The following is a 14,013-nucleotide window of genomic DNA, read 5'->3' on the forward strand; positions in this document are numbered from 1 at the left end:
ACGAAAAGATAGGATTGTCTATGAAAAAATATCAAAGGATGCTGATCTTCTCTCCAAACAAGAGAGTAAAAGAGAAGAGATAGAAGAAGAAGAAACAGGTTATCTTAGTGATGGTCCACAAATCCAAGAAATTGAAATAGAGGAAGCAGAAAGAATTAATGGGATATATTTAAGAAAGAGAAATTTAGCAGCTCAAATGATGCTTGAATATTTAAATAAAAAAGAAAGTCAGATTAGTACAGATAAAATATCAATTAACGATATTAACGATTTCAAAATAACGAATAGTGATATTATAACATAATCTGATTTAGTAGGGAAATATGTTTGTTTTTACAGAATATAAAAATAGAAGATGAAAATAATAATTCGAGTAAATTAAAAAAAGGTGAGTTTAATATATATATATATATATATATATAATATTATATACTAATATATATATATATATTTTCAGAACTCCAAAACATAAATAAAAAAGTTGAAAATAATATTTCGGATGGAGCTCAAAAAGGTTGGTTAAATACATATAAAATAATATTTGTATATATATATATATATAGTAAAATATTTATATTTTCAGATCTCCAAAACATTAATAAAAAAGAGGATGGCAAATTTTCTCATAATTTGTATGGTGATGACGATGATGATGATGATGATGATGATGACCATGATACAATCCTTTATGATGATGAAAATCCGGAACCATGTATTCCAAGATCATCTAGTGAGGATGAAACTATTCTTGTTGAGGGTGGTATAGATAACTATGTTCAAACTATACCGTTTAATTTAGATGAAGATAATGATAAATACATTAAATCAATTCCTTTAAGTAATGATGACAATAAAGTATATAGATTACAGGGTGGTATAGATAACTATTGTATAAACAAACTGTACCACTAAATATAGAAGAAAGTAAACAAATTGAATGTAATTCAAAGAAAATATTGTAATTCTTCTGTTAAATTCAAATTTTCATGTTCTGTTAATTCTCATAAATTTTAACATTACCCTGTAAGTAAAAGCGATGTTTGTTCTGTTAAATAAAAATTTTATAATAATAATAATAATAATATTGTGAATTGTAATATTTAGTTTATACATTACCTTACATTTTACCCTTTAAATAAAAAAGCGTTGTTTGTTCTGTCTTATTTACAATTATAGAGTACATTTATTCATTTTTTTTACAATCTAATAAATTTAATTCTAGTTCTGTATAAAACATTTCAAATTCACATTCATATATATTTTTCTTAAATTTTTCTATTTCATTCTCTTGATAATTATTTCTATTAGAACAATTCTCTATTTCTTTTATTCTTTGTTCATAAACATAAATATTTGAATCCATTTCATTAAGTTTATTTTCTAATCTTTTTTCATCTATTTTATAATGGCCATATTGTAGTGTTGTCTTTTATTGTCTTGTATAAGAACCTTTGTGTCTTTATGACTGAGAACTACTTTTTTACATTTAATTGTTGATAAAAGATGATTTTTAGATCTAATCATTGACATAGAGCCTACCACTTCCTCTTCCGAAAACAAACATTTTTTAAAACTATTAAAAGTTAATTGATCTATTGCACTTCTTTTAACACCCTTTGATTTTTTCACTGTTTTTTCAGAGCTGTCATTACTATTAGATGTTTTAAAGGCATACATTTTTGATCTCAAACCAACAAATTCAGTCATAGGTCTTCCATTGAGTTCATCTTTAAAAAAACCCAACCTTTTTTTATTAGCTTTAGGAAAATTATAGAGATTAAGTAATTCATCAGAATAATCTGATATATCAAACTTCATCTCAACATCATTCTGAATATCTTTATAAAAATCTTCAGTGTTAATGGTATATATAAAAGAATCTGTATCCATATAATTTAATTGAACATTTTCATTGTATTTAGGTTTGATATAATTATAATGAAAATCATACATTTTCCATTTCGATAAATCTAATACAGCAAAACCTAAATATAAAGGTTTGTTGTACAACACATTTAATCTTTTCATTTGAAAGGCAAAGAAGTTTTCTGAAAACTGTTTGACACTATGGAAGTTTGACTTTGAAATAAGAGATCTACCGCAATGCCTTTTTGGACCAGAAGAATCGGATGGTGAAGCACTTTCCCATTCAGTAATTAATTTAATATTAACGCGCTTATCTACATTTTCCATCGTTTTACCGTAGACAGCATTATTTAAAAGTTTAAAAAAATCTTTTTCAAATGTATTTTTTGCATTAGTTCTATGGAATGTATTCAAATCAATATATGTTTTTAGCCAAGGTTTCTGAAAGAAGAGAAGACCTCTATGAATTTTTGTTAGAATTAATCCATTTTCTATACACTGTTGAAGATTTTTATAATGAATTATATATTTTTCTTTATCCCTTAAATCAGCAATTAATTTTTTTATTTTGTCTGACTTTGTTGGTAACTGATTATTACAACAAAATGGAAGGTCATTATGTTTATCGTGCAATTTTAAAGGATATTTTAAATCTACCTCAAAAATGTATCCATATTCACTATCATCTGCAATCTCAGCAATGTTAATACTATCAAGTTCCCCCCTTGAAATCCATTCAAAACCTCCATATGGTAAAGATTGTGACATAGCCCAACCATATAAATTATTTGCATCCAAATAAATCAAATATGATGATTTTTGAGTACTATCAAAATTCTCAACATATTTATTATTTGCTTTAGCATATCTACATGTACATTGAACTAAGCCACCACGAATACCACTTTGAATAAATTGATACTGATCTATATCAGTTAATAAATCTAATTCAATTTTAGTACATTTTAACATAGCTTCCCATGATAATCCTGGTGTAGTGAAAAAATGTGCTGGATCAAGTGAATAAATTTTACTACAAAGTCTTCGAAAGTTTTCAAAGACATCAGACATTAATAAAACATCTGTTTTTAAATATAATTCTAAATAATCTTTAAGATTATTACAAGAAAACTCATTCCATACCTTTTGTGCGTGAGTATAATTTTCAACTGAACATTCATTTTCGGTTAAGGAACTATAGAAAGCTTCTCTAGGAGGTAATTTACTTTCTTTTAATTTCTCAACTGAATCTAAATATTCATATGGAAATACACCCTTTCGTCGCATTAAGTTGAAATGATTTTCATTAGGGAAAAATGATCTTGTTATACACATTTGTTCACTATCTAGATTTGAAGCTAATGTATCTAAAGCAGAAGGCATAAATCGAAACGAGTCTAGAAAACGGATTTCAAAGTTATCACCATTACTTAAAGTTATAATTTTTGAAATTGATATATATTGTTCCTTATTTAATGGAATTACCTTTATTTCACCAGGTATGACTGCCAAATCTTTAATAAATAGATGGAAATCATACCTGGTGAAATTGTGGAAGAAAACAGGAATAAATTTTGGAACTGTATATTTTAAATTACACTCATTATGTGCTGCCCCCCTAAATTTTCCTGTGAAGTGACAGTGATCCCTAACTCTGTCTAATAAAAGAGGAGTGTTGCATATATGACAATTATTAGATTTTTGGAAATCATCTTCTTCAACATCTGACATTATTAAAGAAACAGATTTTGAAATATAGTTTTCATATATAAAACTTAAATTTTCTATTAGTGATAACAGGAAATTCATTCCCGAGTTAAATACAGTTTCTAAGACAAACTTATCTAAACTGTTATCATGTGCACACTTTATATAGTATGCATATGAAACAGGTGTATGTATATTTATAATATTTAAATTTAATGTTTCGTTTTTATTAATTGGTTGAAGGATGGATTCAAAGTCAGCGTAAACTGTGAATGGGACCATCACTTCCTTTTGAACATTTGTATACCGTAAAGTGGCATCCTTCATGTTGGGTAAACGCGAGACTTTTTTCCCACAGACTTCTGAATGCCGGTTGGCAGCATCTTCACTCAATGAGTAATTTAAGCAAATTTGACAGAACCATTTTTTTTGATTTGTCTCTCGAAACTTGAGAGGAAACCAAACTAAAAAAAGATAAACACAAGAAAAAAAAAATTTTTTTTAAGTATGAAAGCAAATAAATATTATGAAATTTAAAAACAAAAACAGGTAAAAGATATAATAATGATAAAATGATAAAACAACTTACTTTGAGAGATTTTTTATCCAAGTATAGTGTGCTTTACATCCTTCCTCCAGTATCAACATATTTATATGATTTCTCCTCACTTCAGGAGAGTAAAATATGGGCCCGAATATAACTCCATCGTCGAATCCAAAAAGTGTAATATTTATGTCCTTATTTATTTCCATAAATTTCGATATATCCGCAGGCTTTAGTGGAAATTGCAATCCAGTGAAATTTAGTGTGATCCCATTGACTTGAATTACTTCATCATTTATATTCACTTTATAGCTTGTGCATCTGTTCGCAATCTTATTTAGTTTTCTTAATGCAGCGATTAAGCTCCATTTAAAACAATATTCATCATCTGTGTTTTTTACATTTATAATTGCTTTTTTTCCTTCTAGACAAGAGGGTAGTTTTATATAAGATGATCCTCTTAAGGGTGAATATTGATTAATATTCATCTCCAATCGAGTGAGATGAAGCAAAGTCCATCCACTATCCCTTTCTTGGAATTCTTCCATCCTCGCCAAAATTTTTTCCATGTGCTCCTTATATTCATTTTTAATGTTCGAATAGGCACTAATTATTGTCATCTTACTTTGAAATGACTTTATTTCAATACATTCCTTTTCTTCCTTCAAAAGTCCGTACTCTCCAAAAAGTTCAAAATTTATTTTCACCGATGCATGACTTTCCAACAATGGATACAAGTGAGGTAGAAAAGCTTCTCCTGCTTCCTCCATAAATTGTGTTGGATAAATTACATCATTGTTGGTGTTTTCATATAAGTAGTGAACAATCCTTCCTTGAAACCCAGAACTGATTTTTTTTATCCTTGAATCCACTGGTTCAACAACATTCTACTTGTGTTGCTCCGTTCGCAGATGATGAGCCCACGAAATGTTACCCGATAGGGTAATGTTGCACTTTCCACAATACTTATTCATTTTTTTTGTTTTTATTTTTTCCTTTTTTTTGGAAGTATTGTATTGTTACTTGTACTTTTCACTTTGTTATACTTTACTTTTACTGTAAAGTATTTTATGTTTTATCAATTTGATAAGTTTACACAACACAAATCTGGGTAGTTCACAGTTCACACAACTTTACTTTACACTTGGTAAAGTATTTTAATTTTTATCAATTTGATAATCTCGCACAAATCGAATTCGGATGGAACGTAAGTTAACACAACTTTACTTTAGCTTTGAATTACCGGAGGGTTCACACGACGATTCTAGATGGTTCGCTCAACTCAAATAGTTTTCTAAAACTGAACTACTTTCCACATTTCTCCTTAACAAATACATTTTTTGAAAACTTAGAAGGTAACCGTTTTCTCTTTCTATAAACGCATGAGAAAAAATTTTCAAATATGATTAAAGAAAAACGTATTTGACTAAACAAACGATCTCATTTGTTTTTGTGTATAAATGTGTATATTCTGTTAGGAACCACCACCACAAGCACCGCCACCACCACCATCCCTCTTACACTCCTACGCTCACTTTCCCATCTAATGCTCGCTAAAGAGGGGAGAGGTTACCGAACTCACGCTTGTTTCACACCACAAAAGTATGCGGTCTAATATCCCTCAAACCTACACCTTTTGACCACAAGACCGTAGCCAGGTTACACTAACAGGTGTCACCTACAACCCTAATTGAATCAACAAAACGCCCACGCATAGAAAAACAACTTCCCTTCCTCCTCCTCCTCCGCCTAAATATAGTTTTACAAATTCATACGCATGACAAAACACCCCTTGTAAAACGAATAGTTTTCTAAAACTGAACTACTTTCCACATTTCTCCTTAACACATACATTTTTTGAAAACTTAGAAGGTAACCGTTTTCTCTCTCATTTAAGCGCATGAGAAAAAATTTTCAAATATGATTAAAGAAAAACGTATTTGACTAAACAAACGATCTCATTTGGTTTTGTTCTGTTAGGAACCACCACCACCACAGTCACCATTTTGACCACAAGACCGTAGGCAGGTTACACTAACAGGTGTCACCTACAACCCTAATTGAATCAACAAAACGCCCACGCATAACAAAACAACGTTTTTGTTACACTCCCACGCTCACTTTCCCATCTAATGCTCGCTAAAGAGGGGGAGGTTACCGAACTCACGCTTGTTTCACACCACAAAAGTATGCGGTCTAATATCCCTCAAACCAACACCTTTTGACCACAAGACCGTAGCCAGGTGTCACCTACAACCCTAATTGACTCAACAAAACGCCCACGCATAACGCCTTCTAACCCAAGTTAGAAGCAACATAGTGATCTGTGTGCAACCATTGCACTCCACAAAATCCCACGCATGACAAAACACCCCTATCACACACGCAAGCCAGGTGTCACCTACAACCCTAATTGACTCAACAAAACGCCCACGCATAACGCGTTCTAACACAAGTTAGAAGCAACATAGTGACCTGTGTGCAACCATTGCACTCCACAAAATTCCACGCATGACAAAACACCCCTATCACACACGCACCTTTAGCTTGAGAAAAAGACAAGACAAAACAAGACATATCAAAACACCACTCTCTCACACTCCTACACACCACTTTCTAACCTCATTAAGTGACCTGTGTGCAACCATGCTCATCTAACTAGGGTCAGCAACACCCCCCTTTTTGAATTAATTATGCTAAGTAGGTCATTAGAACACCTGTGTGCAACCATGCGTGACTAATTAGGGTCAGTGTGCAACCATGCGTGACTAATTAGGGTCACCCCACCTCCTTTTTTGACATGATTTATTACCTAGTGAGCCAGCTCCCGAATTAACTACCTACTTACAGACATACAGACATACAGACATACAGACATACAGACATACAGACATACAGACATACAGACATACAGACATACAGACATACAGACATACAGACATACAGACGTACAGACATACAGACATACAGACATACAGACATACAGACATACAGACATACAGACATACAGACATACAGACATACAGACATACAGACATACAGACATACAGACATACAGACATACAGACATACAGACATACAGACATACAGACATACAGACATACAGACATACAGACATACAGACATACAGACATACAGACATACAGACATACAGACATACAGACATACAGACATACAGACATACAGACATACAGACATACAGACATACAGACATACAGACATACAGACATACAGACATACAGACATACAGACATACAGACATACAGACATACAGACATACAGACATACAGACATACAGACATACAGACATACAGACATACAGACATACAGACATACAGACATACAGACATACAGACATACAGACATACAGACATACAGACATACAGACATACAGACATACAGACATACAGACATACAGACATACAGACATACAGACATACAGACATACAGACATACAGACATACAGACATACAGACATACAGACATACAGACATACAGACATACAGACATACAGACATACAGACATACAGACATACAGACATACAGACATACAGACATACAGACATACAGACATACAGACATACAGACATACAGACATACAGACATACAGACATACAGACATACAGACATACAGACATACAGACATACAGACATACAGACATACAGACATACAGACATACAGACATACAGACATACAGACATACAGACATACAGACATACAGACATACAGACATACAGACATACAGACAGACAGACATTCAGACAGACATTGAGACAGACATTCAGACAGACAGACACAGACATTCAGACAGACATTCAGACAAACAGACAGACTGACAGACAGACATTCAGACAGACAGCAGGCAGACAGACAGACAGACAGCCACACACAATTTTTTTTTTTAAATTTTTTTTTTGTTAATAAATAATTGATTAAATTTTAATTACTAAGCTTTTTTTGGTTTTTTTAAATATATAGTATTATTATTATATTTAAGTATATACATATGTACACTACCTACTCTGCCTCCCTTATGCTAACTAATATACCACTGTGGTAGCTATACGTGGTCTCAAATGTGCGCGCAGTGGCCCTATTATGCAATTGGTTTTGGACGAATCCAAATCTAGTAATGAGCTAAAACCTTTTGCATCTGCTAAAAAATCGAAAGTTCTCCTACAGCAGCCAGAGTTGGAGTGAAGGCACAAATTAAAATCTCCTAACACTAAACAATTACTATTTAAAAACCTGTGCCGCTGAAATAAATCCTTAAATTCTGTTTCAAACTTTATCAACGGATACGTCGGACTTTTATATATAACAATAATCCCTAAAGAACGGTCCTTAAAGGTGGCAAACTCGAGCACTGGAGAGGCTAAATTTGAAGAATTAACAAAAAAGCGACCACTTGAACAAAGACTAACATTCTCAAAAAGTTCGTTTCAAATGAATACGAGAATGCCTCTTTTTGGCCGAGCTCCGCTAGCTACTGACTGGCAATCTAGTCGCACTGCTGGGGTAAAGCCAGGAATATCATATGCTTCATTTGAGTATGTGGAAGCCTCAACGAAGCACAAAAGTGAAGACTTAAGCATTAGCTGATCGGAACATACATCGCTAATGTGGCAGTGCAAGCTTTCCGTATTATGGAAAAAGACATGAAGGTTCGGACTATTGAGTAAGCAATCGAAATGGGTATTCAGTAACTTAGCGGAACGCAATTCTCGGAGCTCTTCTTCTGAAGGTGAGTCCTGAGCGGATCTTGGAGGGACGAAAGGTCCAATCATATAAAGACCTGCTGCACTTGTGGATCTGCTACAGGCTACATACAGTGCAGCTATCTGCATTCCTGGACTAGTGTGAATAGTAATGGCTTCTGCAGGTACCACTGGAAACTGCTTTCGGTCAATGGTAGTGGCCTGGCTAGAATTAATCTGAAAGCTTTTGATAATCTTAACAACTGGGGTTCATAAAGGCTCTTGACGGTGACTGCACTTTGATCGTGCATTAACTCCTATGCTTTCATCTAAAAATTGTATCCAAAGAATATTCGGAGTGTTGGACGTACTGAAGCCTATCTCCCTAAGAACACCTGTGGCTCCATTATCGAGACCATCTAATGTATCTACATTGACCGTCATCATATATTTAGCAGTGGTGGAAACCTTGTGTTTCAGATGTTTTTAATACCCTAGCTTGTTCCAGACATCTGTTCTTCTGCTCTGAGCTAAGTTGTGCAGACTTAACTGAGTCTATAGCTTCCGAGTTAAACTGATCAGTGGAAATCGAGCTGAGCTTCTCCCTATTGTACCGATCTGTGTCCTGATTGCTTGAGAAAAGGTGAATTGCGTCATTTGGTACTTGACTTTCATCGGAAATTCGGGTTCTAAGTAAGCTTATATCATCAGACGACATTTGGCCGGACGCCATGTTATTGAGTGCAATTGCAAACGGCTGGTCATCTCGCTGTCGCATTATCTCTGTGAGTTCGAAAAACTTAAAAGGGCTCCACAGGTAAGATCCAAATATAGCACTGTATGGATCATGCGACGGTCACATACTGGCCGCAATTGTCTAAGATCGCCGAACACGATGACCGACATACCTCCGAAGGGAGCATCGACGTTGGAAAAAATTTGCTTTAGGCGAGAGTCCAAATGGGAAAACATTGTTGCGCCGACCATAGAAATTTCGTCTATTATAAGTACTTTGAGATCAATAAATCTAGAACGCAGGGTATTTAACAAATCAGGGCTTAAGCTCCTAAATGCAGACCCAGCCGATTTACAGGAAGAGAGAACACGGAACGATTCCAAAAGCAGCTTTGCCTGTGGGAGCGCACAATAATATTTTAACCGAAGTTGGGTCGCATCCTGCTCTATCATTATACTCCTTGGAAAGGGACTGAAATAGCGTAGAAATAAGTCTACTCTTGCCGACACCAGCTTCGCCTCCTACGAAATCCTACGAACATGCGTTAAAAAGGGTTTTTGCTTCAAATTGAGGGATCTAACTAAAGTTGCTAAGTTTTCAGCGGAAATAATTGGCGGGAGCTTTATTATCCGGATATTGCAATCCGGATCAATTTCTTGAACATTATTGCTTAAGTTTAAAACATTTATTTAGGAAGATATTTCCGGAAAAGCTACACAGAGAAAATTATGACGTTCTCAAATTGAGTATTTGTATTCTCAATTTGAGGATGTACTCAATTTAAGTACAAAATTTGTGGAAAAAACTCATGATGAGAAAAACTGCACTCATTTTAAGAAAAAGGACTTGAATTGATCGCAAAATTCTAAGTTTGAGGAAATATGTTCTTCAATTTCCAACTTGAGAAACTCAAAAATGAGTTGCGAATTCTCATAAGGAGTTCTAGAGAATTCCGTTCTGCGAACGAGACGAGAGATGAGCCGCCTTTAGTTCGTTGCGTATATGGTTGTCTCTCTGTGACTTATGGGTGTGTAAAGTGGTGCGCGCCGCATTTGTGTGACTGTCAATTGCCGTGTGATTTAGCAAAGTCAAGCCGTGCGCGTAACACAAACCTAAAAAACTATTTTATGAATTGGACATTCGTGCGACCCTTCCGTACCTCGAGCGTAAGTTTTTAATTTAAACTGTATTTATAATGTGCTAAATAATGATACAATAAACAAACACTACAAAAATATTGCCAAAGCGTGTACATCAATATGTATGTACATATGTGTCATTGTAAGTGAAGCACGTGTCTAGTTTTGTTAGTTTCTATGTACATTGTACATAAATACATACACATATATTTTTAAAATTCTTTTTAAATGTACATTTAATAAAATTCTATTTTTATTGTTTAATGCTTATATATGCATATATATTTACAATGTTTGCTAACAATAACGTTTTCTTTTTCAGCCTTTTCACTCTTTGCTAGACCAGACAGCTAAGGGAAAAGTTATTATTATTAAAATTAAATAAAAAATAATATTTAAATATATATACAGCTGTGTTACAAAATAAAATAAAAAAAAATATTTTACCTTTTTTTCTGGGAATGGGTGGAGCTGATTACAGTACAAAAGTTCTTCATTTGAGAATTTACAAGTTCACTATCAAGAACTTTTTTCTCATTTTGAGCGCTTGAAATTTCTCAGTATGAGAAAAGGGGATACTCGATTCTAAAATTCAAGGTAAATTGTTTCTTAAAATGAGTGCTGTTTATACTCATATTGAGGAAAAATGTTAAAAAAAGAGAAATTTGTACTGAAAGTGAGTATTTTACACTCAATGTGAGAATTTTTGTTCATGCTGAATTTTTGAGTACAATAATACTCAATTTGAGTGCAAATTGCTTGAATAATTCTCTTTGTGTAGGGCCCTAAACTCCTCATTAACTGCGGCCTCCTCATCTATATTTTCCTCATTACTCTCCTCTACTTCCATGGCCCTTCTAAGCGCGTCTTCCAAACTTTCTATGGAATTAAATCTATCAAAATTGGCTTTAATAGCCTCTTCATTCCCTAGGTAAACTTCCTCACAATTTCTCTGTACTAAATCTACCTGTTCGTTTCTCCACGGAGAAAAAAGCATCACTAATGCTCTAAAATAATTCTGACTATCTATATTAATATTGAAGGGGCTATACCTAATAATACTCGGCCTATTCCATTCTCTAACAAAACAACTACCGTCGCAAAGCGCTAAATAAACTTCTCCTAAAATATCATTTTCTTCTTCAGCTTCGTTGTCACTATTTCCCCCTTGACGAGTTCTTCCCCGGCTTTTTGAAAACTCATAATTTGCAGCAAAATCGGCTAAACACAGGCCTACATGAGAATCTGGTCTTTATTCGTATCTGTCCAGCAAACCTTTCTGAAAGATGTCAGTGGAATTCTGAGGCATATTTTGCAGGACGCTTGTAGGTCTAAGCATACGAACTCGTTGTTCTGGAGGGAAGGTTTTTACGTGAACGCATTTATTGCTAGATTCTGACAACGCCAATCCCATACAACAATATACGTCCTCCTGAGCAGAGATCTCAGTGCCCGAAACAAATTTGTGACCAAGATACTGTAGCTTTTGCCGAATGCTTGAATTGCCTCTTCGAATGTCATTAGCTGCTTGACGCATTAACTTCGAAATACCCCTTTGGGATTTGTTAATATAATTAATTATGTAGCTACAGCAAGCAAAAGGGTCCAAAATTAACTGGATATCCATATTTGCCCTTTGCATAGAAAGAATGTGTTTATTATAAGCATTAACTTGAATTTCTGCAAATGTTCTCTTCAGAAAAATCTGTGGTTTTTTCAAACTAGACCTAATAGCATATATGTAGTCCTCGTAACTGAGGCTCACCTGATCATGAGAAAGAAAATTTTTAAATATGCTAAGATCATCTGATTGATCGCGAAGCAAAAAGCTACGAATTTTTTTAAAGTTTTCGTGGTGAAGAGAAAAGTTTTGAGTTTCTTCAGGAAGTGGCTTCAATATTTCCGTTTGGGGCATTGGAGGATATGAAATACCGAATCGACAAACAGATTGTCCGCGCACCTTTTTAAGACACGAATGCCCGTGCTTATGCTTTTGGTATTCAACACACGGAGCCAAATCTGTGTTTGTAACATCCACAGTTACAAACTGATCAATGAAGGCTATTACACTAGACATAGATTCTTCATTGTTAAAATCCACTTCCGGGGCATCTTTCAGCCAAAACATACCGTGAATATGAGGTGAAACTCTCTGTTGAAACTCAACTCGCCAATAATAGGTAGTAACAAAATTACTTCCAAAGATACCACCAGGTTTCTTCATTAACTTAAGAACTTCCCTATATCTATAATCAAAACATCTAGCACACGTCACTAGGTCTGTCCTAATCAGGCGCGCCTTTTCCCTAAATTGTAAATTTAAAGCGTCTTCTTCATTTATTTCAACCCTATCTACATTGCGCTTGAGCAGTACTATCAGCTCTGGCCACCTAGTTTCAGCGGCCGACAGAGTTATAAAGAAAGTTGGCAAACCAAACTGGCGAATCATAGCCATGACTTTCTTCTTTTCTTCTTCCCAGTGAGCAGGAGGCGTGCGAATATCTTTAAGAATTCGATATCCATCATCATGGCTAATTAAGTTGCCCATAAAATCTTCATCAAGTACGTTAGCAGCTGTTATAGCGCTGGAGGCGTTGCGCTTACGTAAGCAAGTTAAAATATTGTTTCGAATTTTAATTAATTCCAACTTCTTATAATTGAAGAATAATTTGTCAGTTCTACAACCTCTTCTATCTACGTTCCAAAGCTCAGACCTAACTACGGTTGTATAACTCTCTGAAGATGGTCTCTTGACGCCAGCATATATGCTTGGGAACGCTAATTCTTCAGAGTCAGCATCGAGAATCACGTCGAGAGGTCTTTGGCCCTCACCTGGAGCCATTGTAATTCTCGAAATTCCTACATTGTGTGTCTGGATATTCTCAAGCATCGTTTCTTGTCCTCCAGGATTTAGCTCTTCGGCTTCCGCATTCTCATCGGAATTAGTCGCCTCCGAATTTACATCCTCTTGCTGGATGGCTAATTGCTTCTCTACTAATGCTAAGTCAGCTTGAGATGCTATGAAGGAAACAGTTTCGGATGTAAAATCAGAGATCCACTGCTCGTTTACTGACACATTATGCTTTCTGTAAAGCTCGGTATTCACTAAGTATCTAATAGCGTCAGCAATTTTAGAAGACCTAATGGTCTCGCCATGAAATCATGTCCATATTCCATTCTTCGTTTGAGGTGGAGCTGTATAACCTCAGCTTCATTAAAAGCTCGTGGGAGGGACGTCACAATATTGCTTACTGGAATTGGAACATTTACAACAGCTCCTTTTATAGCACTCTGACGCTCATGACCTATCGACTTAATAATCA

The sequence above is a fragment of the Drosophila suzukii genome, chromosome 3 (assembly GCF_043229965.1).
Source record: "Drosophila suzukii chromosome 3, CBGP_Dsuzu_IsoJpt1.0, whole genome shotgun sequence".
NCBI lineage: Eukaryota > Metazoa > Arthropoda > Insecta > Diptera > Drosophilidae > Drosophila > Drosophila suzukii.